The sequence below is a fragment of the Trifolium pratense genome, linkage group LG1, assembly GCF_020283565.1.
Source record: "Trifolium pratense cultivar HEN17-A07 linkage group LG1, ARS_RC_1.1, whole genome shotgun sequence".
Lineage (NCBI taxonomy): Eukaryota > Viridiplantae > Streptophyta > Magnoliopsida > Fabales > Fabaceae > Trifolium > Trifolium pratense.
This window is the reverse complement of record NC_060059.1, coordinates 23,694,822-23,714,633: the sequence shown is the minus strand read 5'-3', so window position 1 is coordinate 23,714,633 and position 19,812 is coordinate 23,694,822. Positions and strand designations below refer to the sequence as shown.

Genomic DNA, 19,812 nt, shown 5'->3' with positions numbered 1-19,812 from the left:
ATGAGTTGACTCTAATAATTTTTTTTCAAATATCTCATTACTAACTCGATGAATAGTTTTATAGCCAATTTAAAAGATCTAAGTTTCTTTTTGGTCAAGTAGTTTATCTCAAATATCTCATTACTAACTCGATGAATAGTGGGAATATCAAAGTTCGAACCCCAATCTCTGTATTTTATATCCATTGTCTCTATCAATTAAGATATACTTACGGGATAACAGATCTAAGTTATGTTAGAAAAAAATTATAACAAAAATAAAATATCAACTATAAGTGGGTGGAGAATATATTCTAAAGAGTGCACTTTGCTTCACTAACCATTCGATCAAATCTCTCTACTTTTCACGCGTAAATTGACGTGTACCATTCATTGATAAATTTTTAGAATTGCTTTAAAACCAAAAACAAGTTCAATATTAAGCAATCACATACATAGTAGTAATATTATTCCAAGATGGGTTTCAAAGCTTTCTTTGTGTATTCTTTTGTATTTATTTTAAGCTATGGTTTTTCAATGTCTCAAATGGTTCCTGCTGTTTATGTATTTTGGATATTCACTTGTAGATGTTGGAAACAACAATTACTTGACTCTTTCTATTGCTAAGGCTAATCATCGTCATTATGGTATTGATTTTCTTGATCATAAACCAACTGGGAGATTTAGCAACGGCAAAAATGCTGCAGATTTTATTGGTATGTGATTCAATATTCAATTATCTTATTTGGCTCTTCAAATATATTGTTAGATACTACTAATGATATCTTTGATGATAAATATTTTGTTATTATGGAAATTCCAAAATCATCAAATCTTATTTTCTAATTTCTATGGTCTCATTATTTCCTCTTTATTTTCCAAATGGGAGAATATGTTATGCCTAATTTTGAAAACATAACAAATTATAATTAACTTGCTAATTAATCAACTCATTTTAATGAACATTTTTTTTTGTTTTCACCATCAGTATCCGGCCCACTGGGCCTCCTAATCTGGTTTGGTGGTCAGTTTTGGCATCAAGCCCCTTTCGATCGCAGTTGTGGGAGATCGAACCGTGGTTCCCCTACTAAGTCCAGCGTCAATTACCACTGAACCAACTAACAATCAGTTACTTTAATAACACTAATTAGAACTATGTATGTTAGTAATCTCCAATTAGTAGTCTGTTGGATAGATATTTTTGGTGGCCAAAGTATATTTCTTTTCAATTCTAAGCTTTTTCTTCCAAGAAACTCATGTGATTGAGTTGATTTGGTGAACTAACAACGAAAAAAAAAAATACTATTATATGGTTATGGCCAAAAACAAAACAAGAATGGTAGAAAATATTACTTCTCCAACATTATTTTTATGTACAATAGTGATCGTGATATTTTGACATACATATTAATTCATCCTAAAATCGAGACCTTACAAGTATATAAATTTTAGTGGTGAATTATTTTTTACTTCCCTATAATTAATGTGGAAATTAGTACATACATGATACATATACATCCAATTCAAATGTTAATATCATTATTGTCTTTTGGCTTTTATGTTGATGCACACACTAGTAAAATATTATACACGTGTGGTGACAAGAATAGAGTTTCCAAGTCATTTATTTTTGTTTGTCTTAAATGAAATGTATGATTGCAGGTGAGAAATTGGGTTTGGCAACTTCACCACCTTACCTCTTTTTAACATCAAAGGCCAACAAAAATGAGAAAAATGTATCCTTCATCAATGGTGTTAGCTTTGCCTCCGCAGGTGCTGGGATATTTGATGGTACAGATGAACGTTATGTAAGTCACAAAGTTCATTTCCTTTTTTAATTTCCCAAAATGGTAAAATAATAAACCCATGTGAAGGATAATTGTTAGAAAAATAATAGTTGTAAAATTAATTTTTATTGAGTAAAATTGAAAAAAAAAGTCAAATAATTCATACTGTATTCTCTATGTATAGCAATTATAAAGAGTAGAATTCTTCTTCAAAATAAAAATAAAAATTAAGAGTAGAATTGGAAACTTAAAAAAGGGACATTACAAATTCAAAAGAAAATTAAGAATTCTATAAACCCAAAAAAATTAAATGATGATTAATACCAAAAATAATAATTTAAATGATGTTTTGGATAATCTTATTCATTTCTGAGGGATGTGGGCCTGTAATAGTGATAGCGACCCATTGTGTTAAGATTTTGAAGTTGTTGATAAAAAAGAGAAGATTTACGATAAGAGCTTAGAAAGCTTGAGAGAGAATAGAAATTGTAAGATTTCATTTTGATAAAAGATAATGAGTTTGGTACAATAGTAGCTCTTATATAGAGCTATTTGGAGATTAACCAACTATTAATCAACTCTAACAAACTAATCACCTAATGGTAAATGTAACTAACTAAAGGGAGCTTTGGCTAACAATCAATATTCTTAACAGTCTCCCTCAAACTCAACATCGGGAAATTCACCAATTTGAGTTTGAATTACAAAACTAAAGACAAACAAAGCATTGAATATTGGCTTGTAATACAGTCATGTAAACCATAGACCCCAAGCAAGTAACATAAAATCTGCGCAACTAGCCTCATAACACCTTCCATATTCTGTAGCAAGTGACCTTCCAATTAGACTAAAACCTGTATCCATTTTTGAACCTCCAAAAGTGACATAAAATGCAGCAACAGACATCATGAAAATCAAAGAGAGGTAGGAACCAAATGAGTAGCCTCAGATGAAATCAGAAACGTATCAGCCCAATCTACCATATCATAGCTGTTATATTCAATCCTTGGTGGCACAAGTGAATCACAATATCCAGAACACATAACAATGGTGGGACTGTTTCAAAAACATCTATTCCATAACATTTTCTATGGTTGAAGGACAAGCTTGAACTGTACCAAGAACTCTTCTGTAGTGTAGCAGCAACAAATAATTTGAGAGCTTTAAATGGTTCACAAGAAAAATAAAGACCATCTAGTATGAAGTGATGCAAACTGAGACCAAAAAGCAATACATTCACAATGGAGACATTCTCAACACGAAGTCCACTCTTTCATAAACTTTTACATAGAACAATCACATAAGTCTTGAACCTATAAACCAGTCTTGCACAGAGAAGCACCAAACCACTAATATGATGTTGGAATAGGCACAAACACCCTGCAACTTGCAGCTCAGTAATTGACAATAGTGTGAAGTACCAATTAATTCTAGCAATGATATTATTCTAGCAAGGGTAGTAGTACCAGAAGCCACAAATAGCATACAGGATATTGTTGCAGTAGAACATAGTGGATAAAGGATCAACTATGAAATGGAAATCCACAAGAAACTGTGATTTTACTTCATTTGCAACAAAGTCTACACCAATTCATTGATTTTGAGCATTCATTTAAACTCACAATTGAGGCAGCAATAACAACTAACCATGATTCCAACAAAACACACAAGCATGCTTCCAAAGGTATGAATTTGCAAACCTCATCAACCATTTGATTGAAAGCCATCAGTAACTAACCATCAATCAATCTTGAACAATGTTGCAGAACCAAAACTTAGCAATGTTGCAGAATTGACCTATATTTGTAATAGCCTCCCTCAAACTCATAGCAAGAGGATTCTTAGTATGAGTTTGGAAAACAAAACCAAAACAGCAAGGACAATAATGATTGCAATTTCCACAACTATAGAAACTGTATCAGTATCCTACTTCTTAACTGCAGAAAATAAGACCATAATGGCCGAATCTCAAGAACTCCAAATACTCATCAATGTCAAAACAGAACAAGAGCCTTGCTATTTTGTTTCTTTCTTGCAAATGCCACATTACAACAGCCATTGTATCACAAAGTTGTGAATGGAGTAACAATAACAACCGCATGTATTCTATCAAGATTCAATTCAACTTCCAAAATAAACTCAATCATGAACAAATAATATGTAGCTGAATTGTCAAAATGTCCGAGAAAGGGAAAATTGATGGCTATAATGCGAAGGGAAAAGAAAATGTTTTCCGAAGTTCCACCGGGATCGAAAGGGAAAAGTGAAATTGAATTGAAAATTAACAGAGTAGAGAGCATAATAGCAGAATTGTAAAGTACTGACATAATTCCACCGGGATCAAAAACTTCAATGTAGACACCACATAGGTTGAAGAAGAAATTGATGTGCTTCAGCGTGGTTGTTGCTGAAACCAATTTCTCAAGCTTAGAAGATGAGAACCGAACCTTATACGGAGGAAGAAAGATGAACATGGTGGTTCTTGAATTGGTGATCGCATAATCGTCATCGGAGGCACCGAGCTGAGGCAAATTGAACCAATTCTTGCTACCAAAGGTGGTATCGTCTTGATACTCCATGAAGCTTTCTTCATTGCAAGAAGGAACAAATTCGTCATCTTCAAAAACAAATCCTTGCTCTTTCCGTTCTGCTACCAATTCAGATTCAGAAGCCAATAGAAAGCAATCAATTTCGCCAATTTTGATGGATCTTCCTTCAATTGAAGGTTTGATAGTCTCAATAGGAATTATCTGCACCATTTCAGATTCTGAATCTTGACTGAAACTGCCGAAAAGGAATTCAGAATTCCTTTCCTCCATGGCTGCAAAATCAGAATCTTGAGCTTGAACAATGTTGGCAAAAACTGAATCAGTAACATCAACAGAAGTTGCATCTTCTTCATATTCATCAGCGGAATCATAATCAAGGTATCGCTCTGATTTTTCCGGTACCAGTACGGCGGCGAAAGCATGAGAAGAACGGTATGCCGTAGATCGCAACTGAGGCGATGATACCATGTTAAGATTTTGAAGTTGTTGATAAAAAAGAGAAGATTCACGATAAGAGCTTAGAAAGCTTGAGAGAGAATATAAATTGTAAGATTTCATTTTGATAAAAGATAATGAGTTTGGTACAATAGTAGCTCCTATATAGAGCTATCTGGAGATTAACCAACTATTAATCAACTCTAACAAACTAATCACCTAATGGTAAATGTAACTAACTAAAGGGAGCTTTGGCTAACAATCAATATTCTTAACACATTGTGTTGGCCCAAAATATTTAGAGAACATAAAACAAAAAAATGTGAAGCTTTGCAGTGAGCGTGGATCGAACAGACGACCTTCAGATCTTCAGTCTGACACTCTCCCGACTGAGTTATCCCCGCTTGATGTTATTCTTATGTTCTTAGTTTATATATTTTCAGAAACAATCGTTACCGTTGACAAAACAAGTGGATTATTACTCTACTGTTGTGTATGGGGAATTGACACAAGAAATTGGAGCAAGTGCTTTACAAAAGCATCTCTCAAAATCAATTTTTGCTGTGGTGATTGGAAGCAATGATCTCTTTGGATATTTTGAGTCATCTGAACTTCGTAAGAAAAGTACCCCACAACCAGGGGCGGCCTGCACACATGTGCGGGATGTGCGACGGCATCGGGCCTTAAAATTTTGAGGGCTTCAACTCAAAATTTTGAGGTCTATAATATTGCTTATATATTATTTACACCTATAAAATATCAGATGTATATTAATAGATTAATTTTTAGGCCCTAAAATAATAGTTATATATTGTTAATGTTCATAAAATATCATATGAGTATCAATAGATTAGTTATCTATACTCGTAAGTATAGTTCTAGTTCATTTTAATCTTTGCATAAAATTTAATCTTAGATTATGATGTTCCTTTTTGACGTTATATACAAAGATAATTATTTTGTATTTCTTGTCCCATTTGATTTAATGCAATTGGTTTAATATTGATAATTTATATGTTTACAAGAATAAGAATGATTTTTTTTTTTGTATTATATGCAATTTAAATCGACAATTTTTTTTTTTAAAAAAAATTATATTTTTTTATTAAGGGGCCACTTTTATATTTTGCACAGGGTCTCCTAAAACTCGGAGATGCCCCTGCCCACAACAATATGTTGATTCCATGATTTTCTCACTAAAACTGCAACTACAGGTAACGCATAACTCAACTCATATAGCTTGTACTTAGATTGTTAATACCGACACTTCGAATTAAATGTGTGGCTAATGTTTAACACATTTTGATATGGAGACATCGACACAATGCCGACACATAATTATAATAAAAAAAAATTCATTTTAAAGTGTAATCGGTGTTGACATGTCAATATTAATATTGTGTCTTATGTTCGTGTTTGTATGTGTCATTCAGAAGGTTTTTACTTAAGTTATCATACATTACAAGGATGTTTAACTTGCACCAACCCCAAAAGGTTTTTTCTTAGTTACTTTTGAAGAATTGTGTAATATCCAATAAAAATTAATCACATAAGTAAATTTGAAATTGAAAGTGAAGTGAAACTCGTAGGTACCACTTACAAATTTAATGTGGCTAATTTTCATTTGATATCGGTAAATTTTCCACAATATATTTTAAAGATAGTGTGTTTGGTTGCACCTTTCGTATTAAGAGGCGCATCTGTGGATACAATCTTGCCGTGATTTCAAGAAGCTACAAAATAGAGCTTCTATCTTAATGTCGAAATTTGGCCGCGGTTTTGTGAAAACGCATAAATCTAGCCGCAGAACCAAATAGAGGCTTAGGCTTCACCATCACAAAATAGTCCAACTTTGAATCCGTTAAAGCACAACATATTTCAAACAATGAATATAAGCCAATTCCTATTATATTATCGTTATTGAACTCATTATCAATAAATATGAAATTTCAAGCAAGAAATAGGCTAGTATAAGTTTACTGTATTTCATTTCATCAGCACTTTTATTGATGGTGTACATATAGTTTTTTTTTTTAATCAAATGGTGTACATATAGTTTTTTTTTTTCTTGACACAATGGTGTACATATAGTTGAACCATAATAATAATGCCATTATTATATTCTGTCATGCTTGCTAAGAGGATAAACTATTACTTATTGTTCTGGACTGGGCCTAGCAACCCACCGCCCGCTCCAGGTCCAATCCGCTTGGGTACGTGGGTCCGAAATCTTGACCCGCTTAGCCCTCCAATCCAGCTCAGCATTCTTCCAGAGATTTCCTAACGCGCATGACGTGCTCGACATGTCGAATATAACAGCGTTCAACATGTCGAGCACACGCTTGAAAACTCACCTCAATAACTATGTCGAGCACACCTTCGTGTCTTAATGGGCAAGTTTCCTATTAAGGAAACTTGCCCAAATCATCTCCGTGCCTTGCGCACCAATCTAGGGTAAGAGTTTGTTACAACAAACTCTCTTGCACACCACGCTAACCCTAGCAGTTCCCCTATTGGATCTGCCCTGTGGCGGCACAATAGAAGGAATCGTTGGCCCCGCGCTGGGGGCTATAAATACAACCTCACAGTTGAGGTTCAGGTATCTCATTCTCACTCTTAACTTCATACTTTTTGTGCCTTTCACTGACTTGAGCGTCGGAGTGTAAACAGGTACAAACCCCCCTCCGTTGTCAACCGTCAACCACCGCGAGGAACGTCAAGCAGCTGGCCGTCGATCAACCTCTCTGAATCAGGTACGATCACTTATGTTTTTTAATACGGCAGCAATTATATGATAACGGTGGCCGTAAATTTGAGATTGCGGGAGTAGGGGCACTTGGATGCTGTCCTGTGTTCAGGCTCAAGAACAAAACGGAATGCGTTGTAGAAGTCGATTACTGGTCAGTTCAATATAACAAAGGTCTTCAATCTATGTTGAAAGAATGGCAATCGAAGAATGAAGGCATAATCTACTCCTATTTTGACACTTATTCCGCCATGAGCATCCTTATTCAAAGTCCAGCTTCCTACGGTATTACAATGTTCTCTTTTCATGAGAATTGTGATTGTTATTTTTTATCAAAACTCCACACGTGTTTGTGCGAGAGTAGTATTATGATGAGTGACCTCTTAAGAAGTCTTGTGTTGCACTTCATCTAGCCACTTTATCAAATCAAAATTGATCGCACATATTAGTTTTATATAATAACTTTTTGTGAAATTTGATACTAAAATAGTTTATGAATCCATTTCAGGATTTACGGAGGTGAAAGGTGCTTGTTGTGGACTAGGAGAGTTAAATGCCAGGGCTCCTTGCCTCCCTATGTCAAACCTTTGTCCCAACGGACAAGACCACGTTTTTTGGGATCAATTTCATCCTACGGAGGCAGCTTCGCGTATCTTTGTCGACAAAATTTTCTATGGTTCTTCAACTTACACTTCTCCTATTAATATGAGACAGCTAGTAGCGGCCTGAAGTTAGGAGTTAGCTATTAATTTTGCCCTTCAAAATTCAAATGACATTTTTTTTGTCTGCTATCAAACAAAAATTGTAGACAACAAGGGAGGGGGTATTAGTTTAATTAATAATAAAGAGGATGGTCTGTAAGAAAGGTGTCAGTGGAAAAAAATTGTAATACATGGAGGCCATTATTATCTGCATTCATATGTTACTGATGCCTAATATTAATATGATGAAGATTCTTGTTAAAAACTACAACCAAAAGACTTGGGTTTAATGAAACGGTCCTGTATCCGTCGATTATGGTCGGGTGCATGCATGACAAAGCCGTGGTGCAAGGCTGTGTAGGATAATGGTGTGTTCTAGCGGCGTATCTGCACCCATACACCACAACTTGTCGATCTGCTTCAACACCCCTGCATTAGCAACAACAGCTTCGTCGTCAAGCGACCTCTTCTACGTCATTGACTGCATCGTGGTATTCGCCATGCAGAACGAAAATTGCTAGAACTCCACCTCATCGATCTTGCTATCGACGACTACATATCCATGTGTTAGGGCCTCCTACTCTGCACGCTCCGCCGTGTTAGGCAAAATCCTCGTAGCCCTCATCAAATGTCCTCTTCGGCGTTATTACCGATGACTTCCCCGTGCGTCAGGGCGGCTGGGTCTCCACACCCACTGATGACGCTGCATTAGGAAAGATCGTCATTTCCCTCATCGAGTTCTCATGATGTGGGCATCCATTTAAAAAACGTTTATCTTCTTTCAAAATACACGTGTAAACATTAACTAATGTGGCAAATTCTTAGTGGAGGGATAGGGAAAGAGACAGGCTTTCAAGAGGATTTGAGTCTCCCACGCAGGGCTGCCCCACATAGACCCAAATTTTAACAAGCTTCCGTTTAGGTGATATGCAGTCGCGTCGCACTGCGAATAAACGAGTTGGTCATAGGCCACTAACATTTCAATTTTTCTTAAAAATAAATCAACACTAAAAATACCTAATAAAATCCTTAAAAATTAGAAAGAAAAAAAAAAACTTATTTGAATTTAAACATGTAAATACATTAATCAATTACACATACAAAATTATAACATCCAAATTCCAAATTACATGAATCTTTGAGAGTGGCAAGTTGATATTGCTTTGCTCAGCTTTGGCTGGTTGATATTATATTATTATGTATCACAAGAGAATGGATAGTTTTAAGGGCCCGGTTGATTTCTATTCTCGAGTGAATTTTTTTTTGTTGCACTTTTCTGTGAAATTGTTTGAAAGGAGGGTAAAAAAATACATTCATGATTTTTTTTTTTTGCTTTTACCATCAGTTTAATTTGGTTCGAGGTTCAGTTCTGACATCAAGTGATTATCAATTTAAGTATTATCTAGTTCTCATCAGAAAAAATAATATAATTAACTAAAACGTTAATTGAAATGGAACTAAGAAATTTGCAAATTCTTCCAAACAAGAAATAAAGTATTAGGAGTTAAAACATGACTGAAAAAACCAAAATTAACCATAGGTAACTCCCATGTCGTTGTCGCTTATAACTTCACCAATGCGATAAGCTTTTTCAACATCATCAAGTATTCTATTAGCTGCCTCTGGACTAACTACCAGGACCATCCCTATGTGATATGGTTTTTTTTGTGTATTTTTGGTATTGCGGAATTTGGTGGGATATATTTTTGTGTTTATGCCGAGAAGAAAATATATTGTTACATGGAGAATACTCTCATGTTCTTATTTTTCTTTCTCATATTTTATTCATAAGTACATGGCTCTATTTATAGAGCTACATAAAAACAAATCATATATTTTAAATAACAACTTAATCCTATAAATTCTAAATAAATCCTTAAAATTCTAAACAGAAATATAAATCATAAACCCTAATATTATTTTATTTCAAATATAAATCTAAATTATATTTAAATCTAAAATCTTCAAAAAAGATATTTAGGCATTATTCTCAACACTATGCCCATATTAAATGTTCGTCTCATCTCGGAGTCTTGTATGTTCCCAGCCTAATGTGAGAGATTATTAATACAGAACTATACTTAAGATTTTGAAAATGAAAATTGAATTCAATTATATGCAAGTATCAGAAGTTGGTTATTGAAACATGTATTACCTCCTGAAGCCATTTGAACACTATAGGGACTTCCCATGAGTCTTTGTATATAAGGGCACCAAGGCCTTCTGGAAAAACAGGGGGTATGTTTTCTGTGAAACCACCACCTGTGATATGGGCAATTCCCTTCACCCCTCCTTTGCTAACTAAGTCAAGCACCTGTTGATAAAATATGAGAAATCTTCAAAATCTAAAGAGAAGGTAGGTGTTGGGGAGTCCGGGGGAGCTCGAGAGAAATAATGGGCCAATGCTCCAGGACCACAAGAGAGGGAGACGCCACATCTCCACCCAAAACCTTAAGGCATTAGGTTAATGGGTCACCTCTCTTATAAATCCAACATTCTTCCCATACATAGTCGATGTGGGACTTAATCACTCACACTTGAAACCCAACATTCTCCCCCCAAGTGTGAGTTCCCACATCCTATAGTTGATCCAATATCAGGATCCCCTCCCGCTCCCCCACCAAGCCGAACCACGACTCTGATACCACTTGTTGGGGAGTCCGGGGGAGCTCGGGAGAAACCATGGGCCAATGCTCCAGGACCACAAGAGAGGGAGACGCCACATCTCCACCCAAAACCTTAAGGCATTAAAGCTTCAACAATTGTAATATCGCCACCCGGAAGTTTATCTTTCAATGATAGACCACTTTGTTCAAGCACACTGTTAACATATCAATACATTTCAGTAACCAATAATTTTAAAGCTTAAATACGATTTTAGTTTTTGCAAATATCATTCATTTTGATTTTAGTCCCTGTAAAAAATATTTATGCCCTTGTAAAGTTTTGAAGGAAAGGCGTGTAACTAGTCCACTGGGAGCTGCTTTAGCAAAGCAAATATGGAAGCTATTGGATATGGATTCGAACATAGAGATATCACATATCTACCGAGAGGCCAACAAGTGTGCTGATACCTTGGCTAATCTAGGGTGCTCGCTTGATTATGACAGTCTTTTATGATGTTTGTCCAGTATCAATTAGTGCGATACTCGCTTATGATAATATGGGGATCTCTACCCCTAGGTTAATTACTTTGTAATTTCTTCTTTTGGGCGTTTTGCCCTCTTTGATACCAAAAAAAAAAAAAATTACAAAAGTTTTAAAAAAATCCCTAAACTACATTTTTCGATGATTTGGCCAAATTTAGGAAAATGTGGCACATGTTGACTGTACAACTGTTGCTGACTTGGCACTTTTAAATTATTTAATTAATAGTTATCTCTAATTAATTCTTTTAATCAATTAATTAAAAATGTAAAACTAATTAATTATTAAACCAATTTGTTTTATACAGTTAAATAATTAAACCCAAACACTCCTTGAAGCCAAAATTGATCTTTGTTGTGGATGTGAGAGTGGTAGTGAGAGAAACTCACGGTTGTTGTGGATGGGAGACAGTTGCCTGGTGGTGGTGGTTGTTGTTATTGTGGTTGTGGAAACTGCCAAAAGCGATGCCTACACTCCAGCGGTCTTAGTCAATGGAGTTCCGACGACAAGGAACTCCTTAGGTGTTATTCAAGACTAAAATCAAAATGAGTCATATTTGCATGAACCAAAATCATATTTAAGCCTAATTTTAACAAAATTGATAGATTTGATTACTCATCGTCAAAACCAAAACCAACCTTCTTACAAGTGAGAAGCCATTAGAATGAACTCCACTAGATGGCAAACCAATAAGAATATCACCAGCAATAATGTTCTTTCCATCAATTACAGAATCTTTCTTCGCAATGCCAACAACACAGCCACATAGATCAAAGTCACCTTCTCTGTAGAGACCAGGCATCTCTGCAGTCTGTAAGTGTAAAATCAACTAAGTCACCCATATTATCTCTTTATCAACAACCATATTTGCAGATGGTTGGGTATATGCGTAGGAGGGAGAACTATTTAAATAAATAAAAAACTAGAAAATATTTCAATACCTCTCCTCCTAAAAGAGCACAATCAGATTGCTTACAGCCATCAACAATGCCTTTGATAACCTGAATAATAAGAAGAAGAAATGAAACAAGGGGAGAAACACAATAAGCTCTATTTAACCAATACACCCAGAGCTCAAACCATAACATCAAATGCACATCCATTACCTTCTCAGCAACATCCACATCAAGGTGGCCAGTAGAATAGTAATCAAGGAAACCCAAAGGTTTTGTCCCCGAAGTAACAACATTGTTGACACTCATCGCAACCTAAACAGAAACAAGGATGCTCATAATACAAAAAATTCAAACATCATAACACATTTCCAAAAGTTTAAAAATTAAAATTCAGTTTCCACAAAGTTCACCAGATCAATCCCAATTGTGTTAAGAATGCCAGTTTCGAGGGCAAGCATCAGCTTCGTTCCAACACCATCCATACTGGCAACAAGGTACGAACCATCATCTGCTCAAAAGCAAAGGTGAGTCAAAATATAATAAAAGAAAGAACAAAACACGAGTGAAGATGAAAAAAAGAGTACCTGAAGGGAAAAAACCGCCAAAGCCTCCAATCCCAGGCGCCATCTTCGCTATTCTTCGAACGAGTTCATAACCTGCGTCGATATCAACGCCGGCGCCCCTGTACGTGAGACTTTCGCCCCCTGCTCCAGCAACCACCGTGTTCTTGCCCCTCTTCGACGTCGACATTGATAATACGCTGTTGGAACAAAATTGATTTAAAAATATTAGCCCCTAAATCTATAAAGGTTTTGATGATAACAAAGTATTAATAAACAATTGGAAGGACTAAAAATTTATTTTAAGTGCGCAGATATAAGCATCAGACAAGCTCTGAGTGAAGCTCAGAGGATGTGAATTCAGAAGTTCATAAGCGCTCAGAAGATGTTGGACTTCAGAAGTTACAACATTCAGAGGATGAAGTCTTCAGAACTTCTTGACTGACTACAAGCTTCATCAACCTCTGAAGATCTCTTTGAAAGCTGTGAAGATTCCCTTTGCTAGTCAACTCTTCTACCAATGAAGAAAAGGACCCTTCAAGCCTGATCAGTTCAGCTACTCTCGTTTTGTCTGTCCTAACTTGAGAACGTGGGTCTTCAGTTTTGTTAGCTGAATAAGGAAAGTCCACTCTGCAGTAGTCAAAGTACCTGAAACTCTTTCTTAGTTTTGGATACAACCAAACTGTATCAAGACAGACTGCTTGAAGACAAAAGATTATCAACTCCAACGGTTCTTTTTGCAACGACTCTTTTCTGGTGATATATATATACTAGAAGGATAAGCTGAAATACATATACAATTATCAAGGATTGAACGTGCGCTGAACAAACTCTGAACTTTGTGTATACAAGCTCTGAACCTCTCATCAAGTGTTTTTGCACTTTAGTCAAATACTCTGTACTAATTGTATTTGCTCTCTTTAGGTTCATTTAAGAGCACTTGTATATTTTTATATACTTTACTATTACTTGAGGAAACTTAAGCTTGTGTGCTTAAGTGTGAAGTCTTAAGCTTGTGTGCTTAAGCATTGTTGAGAAGTCTCTTGCTTGTGTGCTTGAGCAGGTGTAATCTTGTGTGATTATAGTGAAATCCCTTGGAAGTGCAAGGGGACTGGACTACTCTCGTTTTGTGAGAGGAACCAGTATAAATTGCTTGTGTGTTCTTTCTCTCTCTCTATCTTGCTTTTGTTTGTGTTATTTATCCGCTGCTAACGTAGTTGAGTTAAGATCTTGAAAAAGTTTTAACTTGGCTAAAACACAATTCAACCCCCCCCTTCTTGTGTTTTCACACCTTCAATTGGTATCTAGAGCTCTGGTCTGTTACTTTCACTTAACAGTGAGACAGTAAAGATCTTGTGAGAACACTATGTCTGGAGGAGACGATAGTAGCACTAGAACCGGTGAGGCCAGTGGTGCTGGTGGTGGTCCTAGAAATGCCTTTGGTTATGACTACTTAAGTAATGAATCACATGAACATAGTGGCAATAGAAAAGCTCCTATATTCAATGGTGATGCTTCATTATTTGAGTGGTGGAAAGAAAGATTGTATAGCAATATTACTGCTATTGATCATGAGTTGTGGGATTTGGTTGAGTTGGGAGTAACTTTTGAAAACTTAAATGAACATGGAAGGTTGTCCATTGAGCATAGAAAGTTACTCACACCAGCTAACTTAAAAACCTACACTAAGCATCATAGAGTAAAGGACATTGTTGTTGGTGCTATTACACATGAAGATTATGTCAGAATAGAGGACAAGTCTACTGCTAAATCTATCTTTGATTCTATGTGTGCTACCTATGAAGGTAATGAAAAGGTTCAAGAGGCTAAAGCTAGTCTTTTGATAAGGCAATATGAACTATTCACTATGCAACAAGATGAAAACATTGAGACTATGTTTACAAGGTTTCAAATCCTTGTATCTGGTCTTAAAGCTCTTAAGAGAAGTTATTCCACCTATGACCATGTTCAGAAGATTCTGAGAAGTCTTCCTATTGCTTGGAGACCTAAAGTCACTGCAATAGAGGAAGCTCAAAATCTCAAGACTCTGAGTCTTGAAGCTCTGATAAGCAATCTCAGAAGCCATGAGATGGTTCTGGATGCTGACTCAGAAACTAAGAAGAAGTCCAAGTCAGTGGCTTTACAGTCAACTAGGACTACTTCTAAGGCTCTTAAGACTCAGCTTCTTGATATTGAAGAAGAACCTTCTGCTGATGGTCAAGAGGATGAGATGAATGAGGATGAGTTTGCTTTATTCACCAAGTTTCAGCAATGGAACAGATTTAACAAAAGAAATTTCAGAGGTAACAGCTCCAGAAATTTTGTCAGCAAAAAGGATGATCAGAAGAACTGCTTCAACTGTAAGAAGCCAGGACACTTTATTGCTGATTGTCCAGAAATGTCTGCCAAAGACAAAAGCAAAAGATACAGCTCAAAGAAGCAACAATTCAAGAGTAAATTGAGAAAGAGTCTGATGGCTACCTTTGAAGAGCTATCATCTGAGGAAGAAGTTGAGGAAGAAGAAGAGGCAAATCTAGCCCTGATGGCTTCAACTGACTCAGATATAGATTCAGACGATGAATCAGAATCAGATTCAGAAGTAACTGATGAGGTATTTTCTGACTGCTCTAAATCTCAACTTATAACTGCACTTAACAAGGTCATTGAGAAACATCTCAGAGTGTTAAGTAAACAAAAAGTTTTACAAGAAAAGCTTAACACTCTGACTGAACAAGCAGAACATTTTCAAGGTCTTTATCAAGAAACTCTGAATAGAGTAAATGACTTTGAAAAGGGTTGTGCTGTTTGTCACAAACCTATTGATGAGCAGGAAATAGCTCTTCAACAGTTTGTGCATCTCAACCTTGGGAAGAGCAAAGCTGCTAATAGAATTTATAATGTCTTGAGACATAGAGGAGAAGGACTTGGCTATGAATATGGTAGAACATATTCAAAGCTGAAGACCTTTGCCAAAAAGGTTGGAAAATCTTGGGTTTATTATGTTGTTCCACCAAGTGCAGAGGGAAAGAATCCTGGTATTGTTGAAAATGACAATGACGATCTGAGTGATTTAGAAGCTGACAGCTCAGAGGAACCTAGTTCCTCAGGATCTGGAAAGAAAAGTTCAGAAGATAGAAGTTGTTCAGAACCTGAGAACATTAGTTCAGAAGTTCTGAAAGCTTCAACATCTGAGACTTCAAATTCTGGATTCAAAGGAACTTCAGTACCTGAAGCTAGTCATTCTAAAACATCAGAAGTTTTTAAAAGAAAAAATTCAAACTCCAAATCTCAGATAAAGTACAAGACTCAGATTATTTATGATTCTAGAGTCAATAGATATAATCAATCAGAACATGGGATTGATGATAAAAACAAACCCTGGAATCATAAACAATCCAAATCTTGGAACAATAACAGATTTCAAACAAAGAAAAGGTTTCAAAAAGGTTATTATTCCAAACCAAGATCTTTCTCTAACACTAGACAATATAATAAGCATTTGTGGACTAACAAGCGTGGACCCAGAAGATGGGTACCAAAAGCTGAAATTATGTACCATTCAGATTTACCAACTAGGAAAGGATATGTCTTACCTAAAGTATGGAAACAAGTCCTATGCAAAGGAAGAAGGGCTTATGTCCTAGACACATGGTTGACAAGTTCTCAAGTTAACAATCAGAACTTGGACAATGAAGAGGAAGAATACTGGGATGACTTTATCATTAACCTTGATAAAGAGTTCTATCGCAATGTTTAAAGTTGTTTCTCATACAGCCTGCCACTCAAAGAAGTATCATGAATCATTCATGGTATTTGGATAGTGGATGTTCAAGGCATATGACTGGTGACAAACAACTATTTTCTAAGCTGACTATGAAAGAAGGAGGATCTGTTGGCTTTGGAGGTAATCAAAAAGGAAAGATAATAGGTACAGGTACAGTAGGTAATTCTTCCCTATCTATTAATGATGTTTGGTTAGTTGATGGACTTAAGCATAATCTATTGAGCATAAGTCAATTTTGCGACAATGGTTATGTAGTCATTTTTAATAAGGAATCATGTACTGTAACCAAACAATCTGATAATTCCATTATATTCAAGGGTCTTAGAAAGAACAATGTTTATAAAATTAATCTTTCTGATTTGAATGAACAAAAAGTGATGTGTCTTTTGACTTTGAGTGAAGAAAAATGGGTCTGGCATAAGAGGTTAGGCCATGCTAACTGGAGATTGATCTCTAAGCTTAGCAAGCTTGACCTTGTCAGAGGTTTACCAAAAATCAAATATCACTCAAACACACTTTGTGGTTCTTGTCAAAAAGGAAAAATTACAAAATCTTCTTTTAAACCTAAAAACATTGTTTCTACCTCAAGACCATTGGAACTTCTTCACATTGATCTTTTTGGGCCAGTTCACACTGCCTCTATCAATGGAAAGAAGTATGGATTAGTAATTGTTGATGATTACAGTAGATGGACTTGGGTAAAATTCCTAAGAACAAAAGATGAAGCTTATGATGAGTTTAGCATCTTCTGCAAACAAATTCAAAATGAAAAAGGCTACACTATTTTAAAAGTTAGAAGTGATTATGGTGGAGAATTTGAAAATGAACCTTTTGAAAACTTTTGTGAAAAATATGGCATTCTGCATGAATTCTCTTCTCCTAGAACTCCTCAACAAAATGGGGTTGTTGAAAGGAAGAATAGAACTCTGCAAGAAATGGCCAGAACCATGATGCATGAAACTAATGTAGCAAAATTTTTATGGGCAGAAGCTGTAAACACAGCATGTTATGTTCAAAATAGAATCTATATCAAATCTAAATTGAACAAAACTGCTTATGAATTGTTCAAAGGAAGAAAACCTGATATTTCTTATTTTCATCAGTTTGGATGTACGTGTTACATCTTAAATAACAAAGTCCATCTAAAGAAATTTGATGCTAGAGGTTATAAGGGTATTTTTATAGGATACTCTGAACGCTCAAAAGCATACAGACTGTATATTTCTGAAACACACACTGTGGAAGAAAGTATGCATGTCAAATTTGATGACAAAGAGTCTGACCAAGTGTCAGAGCTTGTGGAAGGTTTGTCTAGATTTCAGGTATCAGAGGATCAATATTCAGATATTCCAAACTACTCAGAACATCCATTCTCTGAAGAACCTCTGAATATAACAGTTCCTACAGACTCTGAACAACAAAGAACTGAAGCAACTGCTGAACCTGATGTTGATGAGTCTGAAGATGATGAGCCCCCAAGAAATACCTTCAAATACAAATCATCACATCCAGAGGAACTGATCTTAGGCAACAAGGATAGTCCAAGGAAGACAAGATCTCAACTAAGAAATGAGGAATCTTTAGTTGGTCTTATCTCAATGATGGAACCTTCAAAGATTGATGAAGCTCTGAAAGATGATGCTTGGATTGTAGCAATGCAAGAAGAGCTGAATCAATTTCAAAGGAATGATGTATGGACTCTAGTGCCTAAACCTTCACACAAGAACATTATTGGAACAAAATGGGTATTCAGAAACAAGCTGAATGAACAAGGTGAAGTGGTAAGAAACAAGGCTAGATTGGTTGCACAAGGTTATAGTCAACAAGAGGGGATTGATTATACTGAAACCTTTGCACCAGTTGCTAGACTTGAAGCAATCAGGTTACTTCTATCTTATGCTGTTAATCATGGAATTACCTTGTATCAGATGGATGTTAAAAGTGCCTTCTTAAATGGTTTTATTTCTGAAGAAGTGTATGTTAAGCAACCTCCTGGTTTTGAAGATGTCTCAAACCCAGAACATGTTTTTAAATTGAAGAAATCACTGTATGGTCTGAAACAAGCTCCAAGAGCTTGGTATGATAGACTCAGTAATTTCCTTCTTGAAAAGGGTTTTGAAAAAGGGAAGGTTGACTGCACACTCTTTAGAAAAACAACTAAAGAAGACATTTTAATCATTCAAATTTATGTTGATGATATTATTTTTGGTTCAACTAATGCTTCCTTGTGCAAGAATTTTTCTAAGATAATGCAGGATGAATTTGAAATGAGCATGATGGGAGAATTGAAATTCTTTCTTGGAATTCAAATCAATCAGAAGAAGGAAGGAACTTATGTTCATCAATCAAAGTATACCAAGGAACTTCTGAAGAAATTCAACCTAGATGATTGCAAGATAATGAACACTCCTATGCATCCAACTACCAACATGAGCAAGTCAGAAGAAGAAGGAAAAGTAGATCAAAAGGTCTACAGAGGTATGATTGGTTCCTTACTCTATCTGACAGCCTCTAGACCAGATATTTTATTCAGTGTTTGCTTATGTGCAAGATTCCAGTCAGATCCAAGAGAATCTCATCTTACTGCTGTAAAGAGAATCTTTAGGTATCTGAAAGGAACAACTAATCTTGGACTTCTCTATAAGAAATCCAATGATTATGTGCTAAATGGATTCTGTGATGCTGACTATGCTGGAGATAAAATTGAAAGAAAATCCACAAGTGCAATTGTCAATTTGTTGGTGAAAACCTTATCTCCTGGGCTAGTAAGAGACAAACTACTATAGCTTTGTCTACAGCAGAAGCAGAATACATTTCAGCAGCTAAGTGTTGTACACAACTACTCTGGTTAAAATATCAGTTAGAAGATTATCAGGTAAACAGTAACAATATTCCTTTATATTGTGACAATACTGCAGCCATTCATTTATCTAAAAATCCTATCCTACACTCTAGAGCCAAACATATTGAAATTAAACACCATTTTATCAGAGATTATGTTCAGAGAGGCATTATAGATATTAAGTTTGTTGATACTGAAAATCAATGGGCTGACATATTTACTAAAGCCTTACCTGTTGAAAGATTTGATTTTATAAAAAAACATCTGAACATGTTTTCAATCTCTGAATGAAAATTTTTTTTGGGCTTTTAAAGTGTAAGAGGTTATGTATATCAGAACTTATGATTCAGAACATCTGAAACACAAGCTCTGAAGTACTTGACTCTG

At 35.6% G+C, this 19,812-nt stretch overlaps 1 non-coding gene and 2 pseudogenes across 1 annotated transcript; 1 reads left to right on the top strand and 2 right to left on the bottom strand.

The window, feature by feature from the left end:
* Positions 1-346: 346 nt before the first annotated feature.
* LOC123910102 lies at positions 347-8,431 on the top strand (annotated as a pseudogene).
* TRNAF-GAA lies at positions 5,081-5,153 on the bottom strand. Its single transcript has one exon. It is a non-coding gene; the product is annotated as a tRNA-Phe (tRNA).
* A 1,263-nt stretch (positions 8,432-9,694) lies between the features above and the next one.
* Positions 9,695-12,881, bottom strand: LOC123910112 (annotated as a pseudogene).
* Between the last annotated feature and the right edge of the window lie 6,931 nt (positions 12,882-19,812).